The sequence below is a fragment of the Anthonomus grandis genome, chromosome 10 (assembly GCF_022605725.1).
Source record: "Anthonomus grandis grandis chromosome 10, icAntGran1.3, whole genome shotgun sequence".
NCBI lineage: Eukaryota > Metazoa > Arthropoda > Insecta > Coleoptera > Curculionidae > Anthonomus > Anthonomus grandis.
The window spans coordinates 27,332,721-27,351,537 of record NC_065555.1 but is presented as its reverse complement, the minus strand read 5'-3'; the positions used below and the strand labels follow the sequence as shown (position 1 = coordinate 27,351,537).

At 32.4% G+C, this 18,817-nt stretch overlaps 1 protein-coding gene across 3 annotated transcripts in view; it reads right to left on the bottom strand.

Moving 5' to 3' along the window:
• Positions 1–18,817, bottom strand: part of LOC126741031 (probable phospholipid-transporting ATPase IM) — a 374,205-nt gene that overhangs the window by 324,447 nt on the left and 30,941 nt on the right. The window contains exon 1 of one of the 3 annotated variants that reach the window (XM_050447300.1): positions 15,102–15,242. The exons of the other annotated variants lie outside the window; for them this stretch is intronic. The gene's annotated coding sequence lies outside the window, so the exon portion shown is untranslated. Of the gene's footprint in view, positions 1–15,101; positions 15,243–18,817 lie in introns of those variants that run through there. 3 annotated transcript variants of the gene reach the window in all.

Below are 18,817 nucleotides of genomic sequence, written 5' to 3'. Positions count from 1 at the left end.
AGAATACTCGTTTTATGCATAGTATTTTACAGAAAAGTTAAAATCTCAAAAAGTACTTGGTTTAGCTATAGGACATATTAAATTAAAAATGAAGGTATTTGAGGGACAAACTTAATTAGATAAAAATATACAGGGTGTTCCATTTAAAAAATTTGAGATATTGCGTATTTAAATTCAGCAAGTTTGAAAGTTCTTTAAAAACACCCTGTATTAAAAAATTACAAATTATCATAGTCAGCCTAGAGGAGGTACCCTAGACTAACTGTGGTACAAGTTTCATAGACGCAGAATAAATTTTAAGTTAATTATGATTTTTTAAACGAACCCTCTAAAAGGCAAAAAATAACATAAAAAATTTAATTACGTTGCAATGCCGCACGGAAATTTTAAAAACGTTATACCAAAGTAAAGTACTATTTTTGCCTCACATTTTAGTACCATAATATAAAGGGCGTACCATTTAAAAAAAATCATATTTTATAGTAACTTTATTGTGACACACCCAGTATACATAAAAATATTTTTAGTTCGTAGGTTTTTGTCAACCCTACAACTTTGCTGTAGAAGTTTTTGCTTTACCTCGTATAGTTAAGGCGCTATCTTAGCCGTACACCCAGTTGGCACACCCTGTATATATGAAAAAAAAAGTAATAAAAAAACATTATCTTATGGACAAAAATGGCTGGAGAGTATGAAAAATAATATGAAAAAACTTCAATTTAACTAAAGAGAAATGTACAAAGGAAAAAACAATTAAAATAAAGCAAAATAATTATTGGATCCCACAGGCATACCAGGCTAATCTAAAAAAAAAGACAGGCTTTAAATTAGATGGAAGAGGTTATAAAATGATAATAGTAAAAAAGAATTTAAAATCATAAAAAACGCACTAAATAATTTACGAAAAAAAACTACAAAAAACATATGCAGAAAGAAAGTTTGAAAAAGTCAAGAGGAACTTCAGGAAAACAGACAAAATATATAACCGCAATCGGCACAAACATCAAAATATTAAAAAAAAAATAAAAACAATATGGGAAAAACATTCGAAAAAAATAAACCGATGGCGACGAGGTTAACCAACATTTCGGAAAGGTAGGGAAAATACTGGCAGAGAAAATAAAACAAAATCACTACATTGAGCATTTGTTAGAAGAAGAAAACATTCAAAGCATAGCCAACAAATAAAGAAGAAATAAGAGAATAAATAAAAGAACTGAAAAGTAGTTGTGCTCCATGGAAATTATTAAAAAAGACCTTCTTCTATTATTAAATATAATTGCACCCACTTTTGTCGAGCTTACTAACAACATATTGCAAACAGGAAAGTATCCTGACGAACTAAAAACAGCCAAAACCTTTTCCAGCCTACAAGAAGGGAGCGCATGACGACATAAACAACTATAGACTATAATCTCACTGTTGAGCATTTTCTAAAAGGTTATAGAAAAAATAATTAAAGCAAGATTTATAATATTCATTGAAGCAACATTTAAGTTTGATTATCAACAATATGGATTTCAGCAAAAAGCAGTACTCAAGGGGCAAGATTTGGTACTGTACTTTGGTTGGTTGTGTAATAATAAATTGTCTCTTAATGTGCAAAAAACAGTATCTATGGTAATTAAGCATAAAGATAAAAAACCATGTATTCCGCATCAGTGGAACAAATCACAAAAGAGTGGCTGAACATAAGTACTTGGACCAACCATAGCAGAGAATTTATCCTAGTGTAAATATTTAGATAGGGTTATAAACAAAAATGTACCTATGCCAGGAGCTATAAGAGGTGCACATCAACTGAATGAGAAGTCGAGTCTGCTTCTATATAATAGTTTCATAGAACCTAACCTGCGATATACCTAATGTCTTCAACACAATAACAATCTTAAAACAAATATTAAACTGCAGAAAAATCGGGAAATTAATACATACAACATAAGGCCAAACCATCAACTAGGGAATAGGGGACCAAAAAGGGACAGAAGTCGCCAATCTATAGAGGCATTCAGGATTACAATAAGATCCCACGAACAATATTTTATGGCAATTCAAGAAACCTGTATTATAAACTCAAACAAAATTATAAAAGACAATAGACAATAGTTGTGAGTGTTCATGCTACTTATTCTTATTCTTGTGCCTACTATTTATTTCAATGAGATTAAGAAGAATAAACTACATTTGTTTGATTTTTTAGAATAACTTTATTTAGGTATGTTATCTATATATATAAAAGAGTTTGTCCTGACTGACTGATTCATCATCGCAGAGCCCAAACTACAATAGGTAGAAACGTGAAATTTAGCCAATGGGTTCCTTTTATAATGTAGGCACCGGATAAGAACGGATTTTTCGAAATTCCAACGATAAGGGGTAAAAAATAGGAAAATTGCTACCCGTGACCTCGAGAACTAAGGGGGCGTGGCTTCGGAGTTTGAACGGAGACTGCCCGCACCAACGAGTCGCAGGCATCAACTTAACAAAAAAAAATGAACTGCAACACTGTTTTTTTATAATGTAGGCTCCGGATACGAACGAACTTTTTGAAATTCCACCGATAAGGGGTGTTAGCGATATGATAAATATCGCATAGCGGCATAAAACTGATTAATAAATATGATTGAAAAAGAGCCTCTATATTATTCATATTTTGGTAGACATAACAACAAGGCGGGTCTATGCGAGACTGATACCCGAGAGGTCACTGGACTCAGTTACCGCTCGCTCTGCATTTAACGAATCATTTTGAAGATTATTTGTGTCTTGGTTTTATAATAATTATATTATATTAATCAAGCAAATAATAATTATATTATAATAACCTCAAGAAAAACGGCGTGGCAATTGTGGGTTGCATGTACTATCAATGAGGCGAGGCTTCGGATTTTATTTTTGTGTATTGAGGGTTGCATTTACTATTATTGGAGGCCTTCTTCGACTTTTTTTTTATTTTCACGCGAGCAACGCCGCGGGCATTCAGCTAGTTTTTTTTATAAATAGACTCTATAGTCCTCGGTACCAGTTTTGTAAACTGTTTTGAGGTCAATAATAAATTGTTATTGAATTTTTTTTTTAATAAACTGTGGGTGGCGATTAGAGTACAATTTCTTAACTGAAATAACCCAGGAGTTCATATCCAAAAAAAAATGTTCTATATTGCATCGCATTGCTACTACGCTAAGCATCTACGTCTATGCGATCTAATACCACTACAGATAACCGTGCCAACTCAACAGGTTTTCAAAAAAATTATTTCCAAAATTTGTGAAAAGTTGTTTTCAACTAATTACCATTTAGAAAAATAATTGAAGAAAAAAAACGAATATCTAAGAAGTGTAATTACAAACCGGCATGTGCAAAAGTATGAAAAAATTTACTGTGCTCTCTGTCCTTAAAATCAAAATACACTCTCCGTACATTAGCTACAGAACCAAATTTTTAAAAAAATGAAGAGCTTTTAAACTGTTTAAAAAAATCTATTTTAAAAAACTACTTTCATAAGCTGATCTCAAGATCAAAAATATTACCTCACATCTCCTAAGCGTTATAAGGATCTAGTTCTAAAAGCTGATTAGACTGACGCAAGACTGTGTCCACTACAACAGATTGTGTATGTAAAATTGAGGATATATTTTAGTATGATGAAAACGTCTAAATTCCATAGGTTTTTGTAATATAGAAACACATTCTGTAAGTGAATATCAAAGTATTGGCAGGTAAAGACACTTAGAGGAGAGTTAATGCTTAAAACACTAAATTGCCAAGGATAGGTGAAATACCAGAGATTAATTAAGCTTAATTCTTATCTTTGGTCAATCTCTGTCAACTTGTCGAACATTATTGAGAATCTTAGGCATGGTTTTTAGTTCAACCGAAAAACTTACGAACAAAAATCAGATACTAGAATGAGTTGTCCACTTTCTCCAGTCATCGCCAATATTTTTATAGATTACTGATTGATTAATTGATTTCACTTGAAATTGAACATCTGCATTGATCGTACCTTGTAAAAATTATAAGTTGTAATTTTCAGGACTTTCTTACCAATGTGATTTATAATTACGTATATTCACCTTAATGATTCCAAATGTTTTAAAGAATGCCCAAGTTATTCCAATATACAAAACCAAAGGCTGCAAGTATAAACCAACTCATTATAACCGTAAATATTATATACGCGGTGTTTCATTAATATTGCGGAAAAAATCCTTGAGAATTTCCTTGCTTAAAAATAATTAAAAAAGTCCTTCTTAACCTATGTCCACAAATGCTTAATTTCTAAGATACAGGGTGTTACAGCTTTATTTTTATTTTTGTTTTTTCTTAATAATTTTGGTAGTTATGTTTAGTATATATTTGAACGAAAATTGGCATCTGGGGGTTTTTTGATATAATAAATTCAAATTTAATATTACGAGGGTTCTCACTTGAAGAGGGCGCTACATACACCGTTTTTTATACTTTAAAGCGTGATGATTTTATTATGGCTGCTTAAATATTTTTTTTTACAAAAAAATAAAGGTAGGTATCTATCATTTTCACGTAAAAAAGATATCTTGGTCAAAGTCGCTACGGCCAGCGTTTTCGAGATTTTTGGAATTGAAATAACAAATACATTACATTTTAACCTTTTAGATTCGAGATATCAGCTTTAAATATGGAATCTGGAGTTTTTATTCACTATTCAATGCTCTTTTGAAACTTCAAAATAAATGTCAATATTTCATTAAGTTTTATTTTATATTTTTTTGTTACAAAATATTTTTTATTTAGTGAAAAAAAATACCCAAAGTTTTTACGACAAATTTTTACTTTTAAAAAAGCCACTTGGTGGAACATAAGTTATAACAGTTGTTCAAAATGTGAACCCTTAACTGCAATACAGGCCTCCATTCTACGCCGCATCGATTGGCGAACTCGTTCAAATATTCCGGGTGTGTTTAATTGTTTCACAGGATGCGATAATGCGATTTCGTAATTCTTCCACAGTATCTACTGAGGTTGTATAAACCAAATGTTTAAGGTGACCCCAAAGGAAAAAGTCCAAGAAATTAAGGTCTGGGAGGCCAAGGTTCACTTCCTCCTCGGCCTATCCAACGATTCGGATACACTGTGTTCAAATATTCACGTGCAACTAAACTGAACTGAGGTGGGGCTCCATCATGCATGAAGTACATTTGCAGTCTTAACTGCAATGGAACATTCTCCAAAAGTATGGGCAATTGGTGTTCGAGGAAATGACGATAAACTTCTCCAGTAAGCCTCAATGGCAAAAAGAATGGGCCTATCAAATGGTCTGCAACAATTCCAACACATACGTTAAGAGAAAATTGATGTTGATGACGGCCTTCTAAAATTGCATGTGGATTCTCATCCGCCCATAGGTGATTATTGTGAAAGTTCATTATGGCTTCTCTGGAAAAATTTGCTTCATCCGTGAATAATATTTGTCTTAAAAACTGGGGGTTTTCTTCAATTTTTTGATGCATCCAACGGCAAAAATTTAGTCTTAACCGAAAATCAGTCGGTAATAGTGTAATAGTACCCGCTGGATATGATAAGGGTATAGAAAGTTATTCTTTAAAATTCTGAAAACCGTAGAAGGACTTATATTTAAGTTTAAAGCAATCTTTCTAGAGCTTGTTGCAGGATTTTCCTCAATTTCATGAAGCACATTTTCTTCTACTCGTGGAGTTGCTGCTGTGCGCGGTCTCATGTTACCAATAGTTTATTGTTGAAAACTTTCAGTGTCACAAAGGCGCTGATAGAGACGGGCAAATATCGTATGATGCGGGATAACACGATTAGGATATTTCTCCTCATAAAGACGCCTGGCTAATGAATTGCCCTTGGCCAAACCATAAACAAAATGCATATCGCACATCTCACTTTAAACCCGTTCGGTATAATGGATAAATGGGTACTAAATCAAAGATAATTATACTAACTAGTTTACTATTATTTTCTTTGACTAAATGTATGTACGTTACAGGCCTTTTCATACATATTTTTTTTTGTATTTCTGTGGCCTTTAGGAATTTGTTATACACAATTATTATTTAACTTTTTTAAAGGAATTTCACACAACTTAAAAAAAACAATTATTGTGACTTTTAAAATGTAATGCTTTCAATATGTTAAGTCTAAATATCTCGAAAACGGTGGCTTGTATCGACTTCGACCAAGATACCTTTTTTCCGTAAAAATAATAGATAAACTCCCCCTGAAATTTTTCGCAATATTAATGAAACACCCTGTATAAATACTAGAAATAGTATATGTATATACAGGGTGTCCGAAAAGTCAACGATAATACTGAAGGGGCTGATGGAGCAACTCATAAGCACCCTGAAAAACATAAAATGACCTTAGTAAAAAATCGATGGTTTTCGAGATATTGGCACTTTAGTGGAAGTCACAAAAATCCTACTCTTGGATCAGATTTTCGATTGTCACGCCTTAAAAATAGATATTTTTTAGAATCTCTTTTTAGCTATGCAACACTGAATAGCCATTTTACTGATCAAAGACAAACATTAAACTAAACGGCCAAAAAATTTAATAAGAAATCTATTCTAAAATAAAGTATTACTTATTTTTATTTTTTAAACTTTGAATTTGACCGCTCATACTGGACCAAAAAAATTGTACGGCAACCTGGCTAATACCTTAAGAATTTTGCTCATTTAATCTACTCTTTAAAATTACCTAAATGTTTTTTTAACAGTTTACTATTATTGTGTTATAGTAAAAAATAACCCTAATTCACCTTATGATATCATTGTAAAAAAATTAAACAAATTTTTAAGTTATGTTTAAAATGTTTTTATTTAACTTAAAAATTAAAAAAATCAAGAGCGAAGGTAATTCTTATCACCATAGCAATAAACAACAAACATTTTTGGAATTTAGTTTGTTACAGTATTCCGTGAACTAACTACTTTTTTGCTTGTATCCTAACGTTTCTGTTACCTTTTGCTTTGGATTTGTTTTTGAGTTCATTTTCCTGTGGACTGTGTTTTTTGAGCTGTTTGTTTTATTGGTTAATCATTTATTATGCCCTTGCCGTATACCGCCCAAGAATATGCAAACATGCATCTCATTTATAGTGAATGCAGAGGAAATGCTCTAGCAGCATCTAATCTTTATCAAAAAAGATATCCGGATTTTGGCCCGATATCCTGACTATCGTGTATTTATTAATGTTCACCGCTCATATTCCGAAGGCAGAATGCCTCATGCTCCTGTTCGAGAGGGAAGACCTCGTATTGATTATGTTGATCAAGTTTTAAAAGAAATTGAAAATGATCCGGCACGAGCAATCGAAAGAAGAACAGGGATACCGAAATCGGTAGTAAACGACATCACTAGGCGATTTTAATATCACCCTTATCATGTTCAACGAGTGCAAAGCCTACTGCCTCGAGACTACGAACCACGCCTACAATTTTGCCGCAGAATGTTGCAAAAAAATCAAGAGGATCCGAATTTTTTAAATAATATACTGTGATCGGATGAGAGTACATTCAAAAAGGATGGCTTTATGAACATGCACAATTTGCACACTTATGCGTTGGAAAATCCCCACTCTATTCGAGAAGAAAGGTCACAGTACCGATTTAAAGTAAACTTGTGGACCGGTATCTTGAACGGACGTGTAATTCGCCCATTCGAATTACCAGAAAATTTGAACTGGCAGGCTTTTTTCGATTTTTGTCGAAACAATCTACCAATTCTTTTAGAATTTAAAAATCTCATCCATTCTTCTCTAAGAGACCAACATACAAAATTAACGAAAAACAAATAAAAACACAAAGTCACCGTCTCACAACATGTAATTAAACGGGCTACACGTGTTTCGCTCTAGTTAGGGCATCATCAGGCCTAAAATAAAAATACTACGTAAACAAAACTAAAAACTTACATAAAACAATAAAAACCTTTAAAAGCCATCCACACACTTCACAGTACATAAATAAACAATAATTTTAAGGTTATAAATTGTACAAAGCAGAAATTAAAAAAATAAAAAGTGGAACGCAAAAACGCAATAGACTCAACGAGAATCGAACCCGGTACAACAAGGTTATAAGTATAAGTGTAAAACCTCTCGGTTATACGGACCTAATACTAAAACAACTTAACACGTTAGCAATGTAAATTGAAGAAAGTGACTACAAGGAAAATGTTAAACGATACTTAGCTAAATTAAATTGTTAAAAAATAAATTAGGTTCAAAAGTAAACACGTCATTCACACACACGAGAACAGGACTCTTTTTAGCTTTTGTAATTTCCATTTTCTCCAGAAGGTCAAGCTTCTTACCTTTAGGGCATTCAACGTGTAGCCCGTTTAATTACATGTTGTGAGACCGTGACTTTGTGTTTTTATGTGTTTTTCGTTAATTTTGTATGTTGGTCTCTTAGAGAAGAATGGATGAGATTTTTAAAATTTGAAAATGCTAGTCAAGCTAAACTCATCCGCCACTACCAAAAGAACCTTTTTGCACGGAAGAATCTGCTGCTAAAAATATGGTTTCTTCAACAATGTTTACTTTTCGGTTTGACCCCGAAATTCATCTATCTGAGGTGTAAAACAAGAACGAATTCATCAAAAACTGCCGTGAATGTCGCCAGAACAACTTGGTTGAAGGAAGAAGTGAAGTGCCATTACAGAACTTTAAACAAGGTGAACTCTTTACTAAAATACCTCTATTTCACGTTAAATTCATTTCTAAATCACTTGGAATTTAGTACTTTAGACTGTTTATTGAGAGATAAATTAGAGATTAGTTCTAGAAACACTTTTAATAAATTAAGCGATAAGTTGAACCGTATTAAAGCCACCGTTAGGTCTAACTTTAGGGAATATCAAATAAAATTAGGTCATTGTCATTTTCAGTTCCATAAAAGATTTTTAAATTTATCTGATGTTATTTTTACCTCTGACGAAGAAAGTATACTAAACCTTAACCTTAAGTTTAATCTTTATAATAAGGTGGACTCACAAACACGAGAGACTTTAGCTGTGGAGGCTGAGAGTGTTTTGCAGACGACTGATACAAGAAATAAGAACATCTTACGCGCTAAAATAATAAACTTTTTAAATTCTACATGTGGCTCGAACAGCTTAAACAATAACATCAATAAAAAGCACCTAAATTCGCTAAAAAATAAAATAAAGAGTAACGATTTGATATTGTCAAAAGCAGACAAGGGTAATTGCTTAGTCATTCTAAACAAGACTGACTATATTCAAAAGATATTGTATTTTCTGGAGGATTTCATTACTGTTAATAGAGACCCCATCAACTCGTATTTTACGAAAGTTAAGCAAACATTGGACAGATGTAGCTTAACTCTCGATTTCTTTAACACTAAAAAAGAAAAACTATATCCTATGAATCCTAGAACTCCGATCCTTTATGGTCTCCCCAAAATCCATAAGACCAATTTTCTCATAAGACCAGTGGTTTCCTTTGTTAACTCCCCATGCTATAATCTTTCCCCTTGGTTGAATAATGTTCTCAGGGAGGTGACCAACTTTAAAAGTATTTATTCGACTAAGAATTCTGTTGATCTAACCAACAGTTTGAATAATCTTATTATCCCTCATGGGTCAAACTTATTTCCTTAGATGTAAAAAATCTTTTTCCCAGCATCCCTCCCAAAGATTGTTTAAAGTTAGTGAGAACTCTCCTATTAAAAACATCTCTTAGTCGTATAGTCATTGAGGGTCTTTTGGACTTACTCGATATAGTGATCAACCAAAATTTGTTCCAGTTTGACGATAAAATTTTTAGGCAGGTCTCGGGTTTGGCTATGGGTTCTTGTCTTTCCCCTCTGCTAAGCGAGATTTTCATGAGTCATCTAGAAAGAGAAATAGTTGAGGGTAGGTTTAGAGATTGCCTCACGATATATAAGAGGTATGTGGATGACATTTTTATAATCTGGAATGGCAGGGATGGAGACCTACCAAATTTTCTTAGTTTCGTAAATTCCTTACACACACCCTAACATTTCATTCACAATCGAAGAAGAAAAAGATGGTTGTTTGTCTTTTCTTGACCTTCTAGTTAAGAAATGCAACAATAAACTTATTTTTGAAATATATCGTAAGCCCACTACTACCGATAATGTAATTCAGTACTCTTCAAATTCTCCCTACTCATATAAATTTGCCTCCTTTAATTCATTTTTCTATAGATTGTTTAATATTCCCTTGTCAAAAGAAGCTTTCGCTAAAGAATTGAATATTATAAAACATATTGCTCTCAACAACGGATTTCCCCTTCATTTAATAGACAAAATTTATTACAAATTTTTAAATAAATATAAATTGACCTACAATATTGTTCATAATAACGACTCAATAAGTTCCTTTAGATCCTTGACTTGTTTGGGTTCTATCTCCGTAAATTTAGTAAGATTCTTTAAATCCCTAAATGTAAAAATCGCGTTTAAGACAGTCAATAATTTAAAGAACCAATTAGTCAGTAGAGTGGACAAGGCAGGCATCCTTTCTAAATCAGGAGTTTACTCTTTAAAATGTGACGATTGCAACGCAGTATACATTGGCCAGTCTGGAAGAAAAATCTCTACACGCATTAAAGAACACGTAGCGCTTTTTGAAAAATTTAAAAATACCAATGTCAGTGACACCAAATCAGCGTTTGCGAATCATTTGCTGGCCTCTACTCATAATTTTTCTCCGGGGGTGGGAGCTAAAATGCTTCATAAATGCCCTAAAGGTAAGAAGCTTGACCTTCTGGAGAAAATGGAAATTACAAAAGCTAAAAAGAGTCCTGTTCTCGTGTGTGTGAATCACGTGTTTACTTTTGAACCTAATTTAATTTTTAACAATTTAATTTAGCTAAGTATCGTTTAACATTTTCCTTGTAGTCACTTTCTTCAATTTACATTGCTGTTACGTGCAACGTGTTAAGTTGTTTTAGTATTAAGTCCGTATAGCCGAGAGGTTTTACACTTATACTTATAACCTTGTTGTACCGGGTTCGATTCTCGTTGAGTCTATGTTGTTGCGTTCCACTTTTTATTTTTTTAATTTCTGCTTTGTACAATTTATAACCTTAAAATTATTATTTATTTATGTACTGTGAAGTGTGTGGATGGCTTTTAAAGGTTTTTATTGTTTTATGTAAGTTTTTAGTTTTGTTTACGTAGTATTTTTATTTTAGGCCTGATGATGCCCTAACTAGAGCGAAACACGTGTAGCCCGTTTAATTAACAAATTTAATTGTTTAGTTAATAACATGTTGTGAGACGGTGACTTTGTGTTTTTATTTGTTTTTCGTTAAATTCTTTTAGAAGATGTTCCTTAGGCCAGTCGCCGAATAAAATGATGGTTGCCCGGCACATTATGCCCATGAAGTTCGTCGGTATTTAAACCAAACATACCCCAACAGATGGATCGGCCGACTTGGTCCAATTTTATGGCCTCCCAGGTCTCCAGACCTAAACCCCCTCGATTTTTTTTACTGGGGTTGCATAAAAGAAAAGGTTTATGCAAGAACAATAAATAATATTGCTGAATTACGGCAGCGAATAAATGATGCAGCCCAAGATCTTAACGCTGCCAGGAATGCAAGATGGATCAATAGGTCATTTATTAAAAGATGCCACGCCTGCATTCGCGTTGGTGGTAGACAGTTCGAACATATTATTTGTTTTTAATTTTTTTTTTAAGTTAAATAAAAATATTTTTTTAACATAAAATAATTATAAATTTGTTTTATTTTTTTCATAAGGTAGATTAGGTTTATCTTTCACTCTATCACAATAACAGTAAAGCTTTTTTTAAAACATATTGGGTAATTTTAAAATTAAATTAAATGAGCAAACTTTTTAAGGTATTAGCCGGGTTGCCGTACAATTCGGTCTAGTATGAGCGGTCAAATTCAAAGTTTAAAAAATAAAAATAAGTAATACTTTATTTTAGAATAGATTTCTTATTAAATTTTTTGGCCGTTTAGTTTAATGTTTGTCTTTGATCAGTAAAATGGCTATTCAGTGTTGCATAGCTAAAAAGAGATTCTAAAAAATATCTATTTTTAAGGCGTGACAATCGAAAATCTGATCCAAGAGTAGGATTTTGGTGACTTCCACTAAAGTGCCAATATCTCGAAAACCATCGATTTTTTACTAAGGTCATTTTATGTTTTTTTGGGTGCTTATGAGTTGCTCCATCAGCCCCTTCAGTATTATCGTTGACTTTCCGGACACCCTGTATAATAGTATATACTTAGTGAGCATTTCTGATGCGAACCAAAATTGTATTTTGTTTTATGTTCCTGTCTAAAATTTTAGATGCCTTTTAATTGTGAACAAAATGTCAAAAAGTTTTTTTGTTTGCTATGTTATGTAATGTCTCCCTTTATGCACTGTATTATTGGCGTTTGACAGTCTATACTTTTTGACGATGCTAAGCTGTTGAATGTATATAAACAAATAAAGAAGTATTATTATTATTATTATTATTATTATAAGAAAATGCCAGATAAAAGATAAATCGGATTTTCCAAAAATATTTGTAGTTTTTTAAATAATGTCACGTTATTTTCGTAAGGGATATATTGCGTAAGTTTGCCTCATTTACAACTGAACTCGGTTCTCTAGTAATAACCAGGTTCCCTACAGATACCCGCCAAAAGATAATACGACACAACTTAAATTTAAAAATGTACACTTTACAACACCTTATAAGGTCGAAACTAATTTATGAGAGAATAAATATAGAAATGTCAATGTAATCTAATCTTGCCACATAAAATTCTCATTAAAAAAAAATGAGCGATTAAAACATTGTAAAAATATTTAAGGATATTGCTTGGTATATGTGACCTATTTTATGAATCCTATACGATGTTATTGGGCATAAGTGTACCAAATATTGCATTTAATCTGCTCTGTCACATTCCAACGAATGTCGCATCAGGCACACCAATTTTAAAAAGGGCGACAAGTTATAAGCAGAAAAGTATACGACAATAAGCTTAGTATCAAATATGTGCAAAATTATGTAGTCTTATGTTCAAAATAAATAATACTAAAATAAATAAACGTTTATTATGCAACAACAAAATATTGCATAAAAGATAACAATCACATAATGTGTTCTTCGACGCTACCTGAAAAATACAGTATTAGTGGGCAGTTTCAATACAATACTACTTTATACTAAACTCTTTTCTTAAAATTACTTAACATTACAATAAAGGTATATGTTAATCTAATAGAAAAGCCTTGTATTTCTTCATGAAAGTGAAAAGTGAGCATGATCTTATTAAGTTCTATACTTTAGAGTTTAACAAAAATACACCCTGATAGGCAAATGAGTTTTTAAAACCTTCAGTTCTTTGCACAGGTATTTGAAATCTTATAATGTTTCTTAGGCGATGACTATGTAAATCTTGTCTTGCTGTGAAATAACCAGAAAGATATTTTGGAGTACCTCGACTTGTAAATTATATAAACAAACTGACCAAAGTGTAAAGCTGCTATCCTTTCATATTTTAGTATTTATTATCAACATATGTTGGTGTTATGTGATCAAATTTTTGTAAGTTGAAAACAAATCTCATAGAGGCGTTTTGAGCTAACTGAATTTTGTTCTTCATTTCAAGAGTGGGGTAATTTAAAAAAATAACATTGCAGTAATCTAGCTGTGACCAAACAAAAGCCTCCACAAGCATTAATTGGATATTTTTAGGCAAATAATATTTAAATTGATACAAACTTTTAAGTAAAGCGTACATGCACGATAATTTTTTACTGACATGTACCTGAAAGTTTAGGACCTCATCAAAAATGACACCAAGATTTTTGATGATGCTGAACAAGGAAGGACACTGTTATTTATATGCAAAGTAGTAAAATTAGATTGAAGAAATTGTTTTTTTTATGTATTAGAACCTATGAGTAAGTATGTGCTGTTGTTAGCATTTAAAATCATGCCATGCTGTCTTGACCATTTAAATATTGAGTTTAAGTCCTCATTAATTTGCTGCGTACATTGACATTCATTATGAGGAGCAAATCCGGATAGCAGCTGTGTGTCATCTGCATAAATATTTACGGAACAAAACCGAATCTGCTCTGGAAGATCGCTAGTGTAGATGCTAAATAATAAAGGTCGGAGGATACTACCCTGAGGCACTCCATAACCAGTGACAACAGGTTCAGATTTTGCTCCATCTAGTTCTACAATCTGTGTCCTCAGTTGAAAATAACTTTGGAACCATTTGCAAACACTCACTGAAAAACCGAAGAAGTTCATTTTAGCCAACAGCATCTCATGATTTATGAGGTCAAAGGCCTTACTGAAATCTAACAGTACCAGACAAGAGGAGTCTGAGAAATACTAGAGAGTCTTAAGACGAATTTGTAAAAGGTCGTTCTACAATTACAAACCTGCCGCAACGTGTACGGCTGGATATCAGTCTCAGACAAAAAAATTCCAATGGATGTCATCTACCTTGACTTTGCTAAAGCCTTTGATAGAGTTTTTAGGAAGAGATTATTGCATAAGCTAAAACATCTTGGGATTTATTAGAATGGATTGGAGACTTAAGAAATAGATTTTAAAGTTTCTAGTAGTCCCTCAGGGCACTATCCTCGTCCCTCTCCTCTTTCTAGCCTACACCTACGATTTAGCACAGCAACTAAAAGGTTGGGAGTCAATGTTTGCAGATGATCCAAAAATATATGTAGTTCCTTTGACTTCCCACCAAATATTTCAAACCGATCTGGACATTATTTGGAAGTGGTGCAGTAAATGGTGGCTTCCTTTTAAGGCGACCTACCAAACAAATGTTAAACTTATAAAAGCCGAAACTGTGATCTCGAAATAATAAGGAGCAATAAGGTCTAAGGAGCTTCCTTGATTCCAGCATATTGCATTAATTGTGAAACGGGAAAATTCTGTTTTGTATTTAATTTTCTATAAAAATTTGTAATACGTAAATTATACCGGGTATCCTATTTAAAATAAGAAAATGAATGCAATTTCCTATTAAACCATTCTCTCGTTCTCTTTATTCGGAGCCACCCGGTATTTTAATTTAGATGAAAAAATATTACCTTCATAAAAATTCGGCACCGAATCCATTAGATGCTTAAAAATAACGCACAATTAAAGTTTATGAATCACCACTAACAAAATATTTGCGTAGACCTTTACAGGAAAATATACGGATACTCTCTAACTGGCTAGGTAACATCACCTACCCATCTATAATATCTTAACATTGACTTTACGGATTACGATCTATTATCTTATCTGGTAATAAAAATAAAATTAGTCACTAAATAAAAAATATTTTTATGTAATATAATATCGTATTCTCTAGCTTGTCCAAATTAAATACAAAGATATCAACTATATATTATAAGTGTAGTACTCACTGATCTAAAAATTGACTTTAAAAAATCCTGAATGAGAAAATTGGATTTTAGAAATTAGAAAACTGTAAAAGATTTTAGAAGGTCGTCTAAAAAAAATTTATAAAAGAAAACAGGGAACAAAGGTGATTCTAATAAGTCAAAAGTTGAAACAGGAGGTGAAAATAAAATCAATCAATCAATCAATCGCTTTATTGTCAAAAAATTTTACAATTTGTAGACAAAGCTGATAACTAAAGTAAACATAAAAACAAACAAAACAAACAAGAATAAAATAAAACTAGTAAAACAAATATACAAATCAATAATTGTATGTGGTCAATAGTATGAATAAATAAATAAAACACAATTAAAAATTAAAAAATATACAATTGCATGTATATAATGTCAAAAAAAGAAAAAAAAGGGAAACCTAAGAAAGCAAAAAAGTATATATATAAAAATATACAAAAGTGTTCATTAAAAAAGTATAAAAGAAAAGTAAGATATATATATATAGCTACATAAAAAAGTACATATAAAAACAATAAATCAGTCTGTGTGTGTGAAGTTAAAATTAAGTATTAAAAAAATCGTTTACCGAGTAAAAGGCTCTCTCCAGTAGGAATGATTTTAATGCCTTACGGAAAGTAGGAAAAAATGTGATGGACTTGATGTTCAATGGCAAATGATTGTGCATTTTTTTTGCTTTGTACAATATAGAGTTTTTTACCAATTCTGAATGTGGAGTAAGCAGATATAAATCATACTCAGCGTTTCTGAGACGATAATTATGGGATGGCCTATCTGAATTTGATGAAACGTGCTTGCGAATTAGACAAACGGACTCATATATAAGTAGTGACGGTAAAGTTACGATATTAAATTTTTTAAAGAAATCCTGGCAATGAGCTCTATAATTATCTCTAAATGTATAACGCAAAGCTCTCTTTTGAAGTCTGAAAATTTTGTCAAATTCAGTGACACTACACACACCCCAAACAGGAAGGGCGTAACGAAGGTGTGATTCAAAGAGGGAAAAATACACTGTTCTCTCTTTTGATCTTAGCGCAAAACAAGCGGAGCTTAATTTTCTTGTTAAAGGGTTAATGTGCATGTGCATGTCCCATTTTAACGACTTGTCAACAGTAAGCCCCAAAAATTTCACTGAGTCGGCTTCGTCAATGGTTTGGTTTGTTTTTTACCTTTGATCTTAACCCTTAAATACATAACTTTTTTGTTTTGGGTAAAATTTTTTTTAAGGCTTGAAACATAGTTAGAAAACTGGGAAAAATAATTTAAAAAAATATATTTTTGTAAAAATGTGTTTCTTTTTTCAAATTTTTTATTGTTGCAATTTTGCATATTGTGCATTTACAGGCAAATTAGATTACTTATTCATGAATTTTTTTAAAACAATTTTTATTTGTTTTTAAGCATAATACCACTCCACCTTTTTGGCACGCTATGTCGGTGCATCCGTCGCAACAAGGAAGTTTGCATCTGGTTCTTTTTTTGGAAAAACTGGCCAATGAGACACTAGATCACGTCACGTCTTTTGATGATACGTGTTTGGCATTTCCTCGCTGTACCTTAGCTTAAATTTCCCGATCTAATGAACTTGATGGCCACCTCTTTTGGCCGTAGATTTTTCTACATTACAAAGACAGACAGTTAGCAACTATGCTTCTAAATTTTGATTGTTGCAGTATTTTCGACGGTTTTCCTTTTGCGTTCATAACTTTTTTATATAAAAGCCATGCATTTACCAAAGTTAAATCCAACAAATGGTAAAAAATTTGTAAATACCATTTTCTTCGATATCTTCCTATAAAGCTGTCTATTAAGAAAGAAAGAAAGAAAGAAAGAAAATGTGCTATATTACGTAAGAATAATCTTGTGTACAAGCATCCTACAAGCTAAAAAAAAAACAAAACAAAAATACAATTTCAAAAATTGACAAAACAATGAACAAAATTAAACACAAGAAGACAAAACTTTTTGAACATACTTAAATTAAAGATAACTAAATAAAACAATCAGTTACTAAATAAAGGTAAACTTGTTGACAAAACTAGAGAAGAAAAAAGGGAAAAAAAACTTTCCAACATGTCCAAGGTTAATCATTAAAAAAGTCATCCAGGTTATAATATGCCTTAGCCAATAGAAGCGTTTTTAATTCTCTTTTCAATTTCTTAACATCCGATATATGTCTAACACATAGAGGAACATGATTGTAAATTTTTTTACTTATGTAAATTAATGAGTTTTTGGTAAGGGAAGACGTAGGAATAGGTAGGGGAACATCGTTTACACGACGAGTCAAATGGCCAGTGTCAGAGGGTAGTTTGGGAATTTTGTGAATAAGAGCAGCTGTTTCTAAGATAAAGAGTGAAAAAAGAGTTGGAGTTGGAGAGAGGATTTTTTCAGAAACGAAGAGGGGTTTGCAAGAATCTCTTAACTTAGCAGAACACAGGTATCTAACTGCTTTTTTTTGAATAACAAAGACAATGTTAAGTAGCCCCTTATTGGTTAAACCCAAAAAAGGCAAGCCATACCGAATATGAGATTCAATAAGTGAAAAGTACACTGAACATGCAACCACCCCTCCCAGCTCTTGTTTTGCCATTCTTACTGCAAAACATCCAGAAGATAATTTCCCAGCTAAATGTAAAATATGATCTTCAAACCGAAGGCGACCATCAATGGTAATTCCTAGGAACTTGCAGCACTCTTTATTCTGCAAGAGGGAATTTTCGTCAAACATCAGACCCTGACCAACTTAAACCCCATAATAGACGTCTTTCTTACATTAAACATGAGCCTGTTGGAAGCACACCACCCTGATAAAATCTAGTAAGATATAATCAGAATTTTTATGGCTCCATAGTATGGTGGTATCATCAGCAAACTGAACCACCTTGCAGTTTCAATGAACTCAAGTCATCCACATACAGTAAAAATAACAGTGGTCCCAACACTGGTCAATTAGGTCAACCCCTCCCATGTGACGATTGTATTCGCGAATAATATTGGGGCACTCGATTTCAATGTTTTTACATACTTTTTTCTTGTATCTTTTCACAGTACCAAGAGGCTGCTGGCCAGCATAAGTTGACAGGAGACTAACGCATCTATTGTCCTTCAAATAACAGAGGACAATTCAACTTCATCGATGGGGGTAACATATTCAACTGAGCTATCACGCTTTTCCTTTTTTAGTTCATTATCGGTTGGTATAGTTACGAATTACGATATTTGCAAACGCTCCAATATCAGGTTCACCATCCGTTCTTCATGAGATTATTTTCTGATTATCTTCACACCCAGAAATAATTTCAAATCGATAGGCAAATCCACTTACACCCGCCAAGACAAAAAGTTTAAAAACCCATTTGTGAGGTTTCATAGGCATA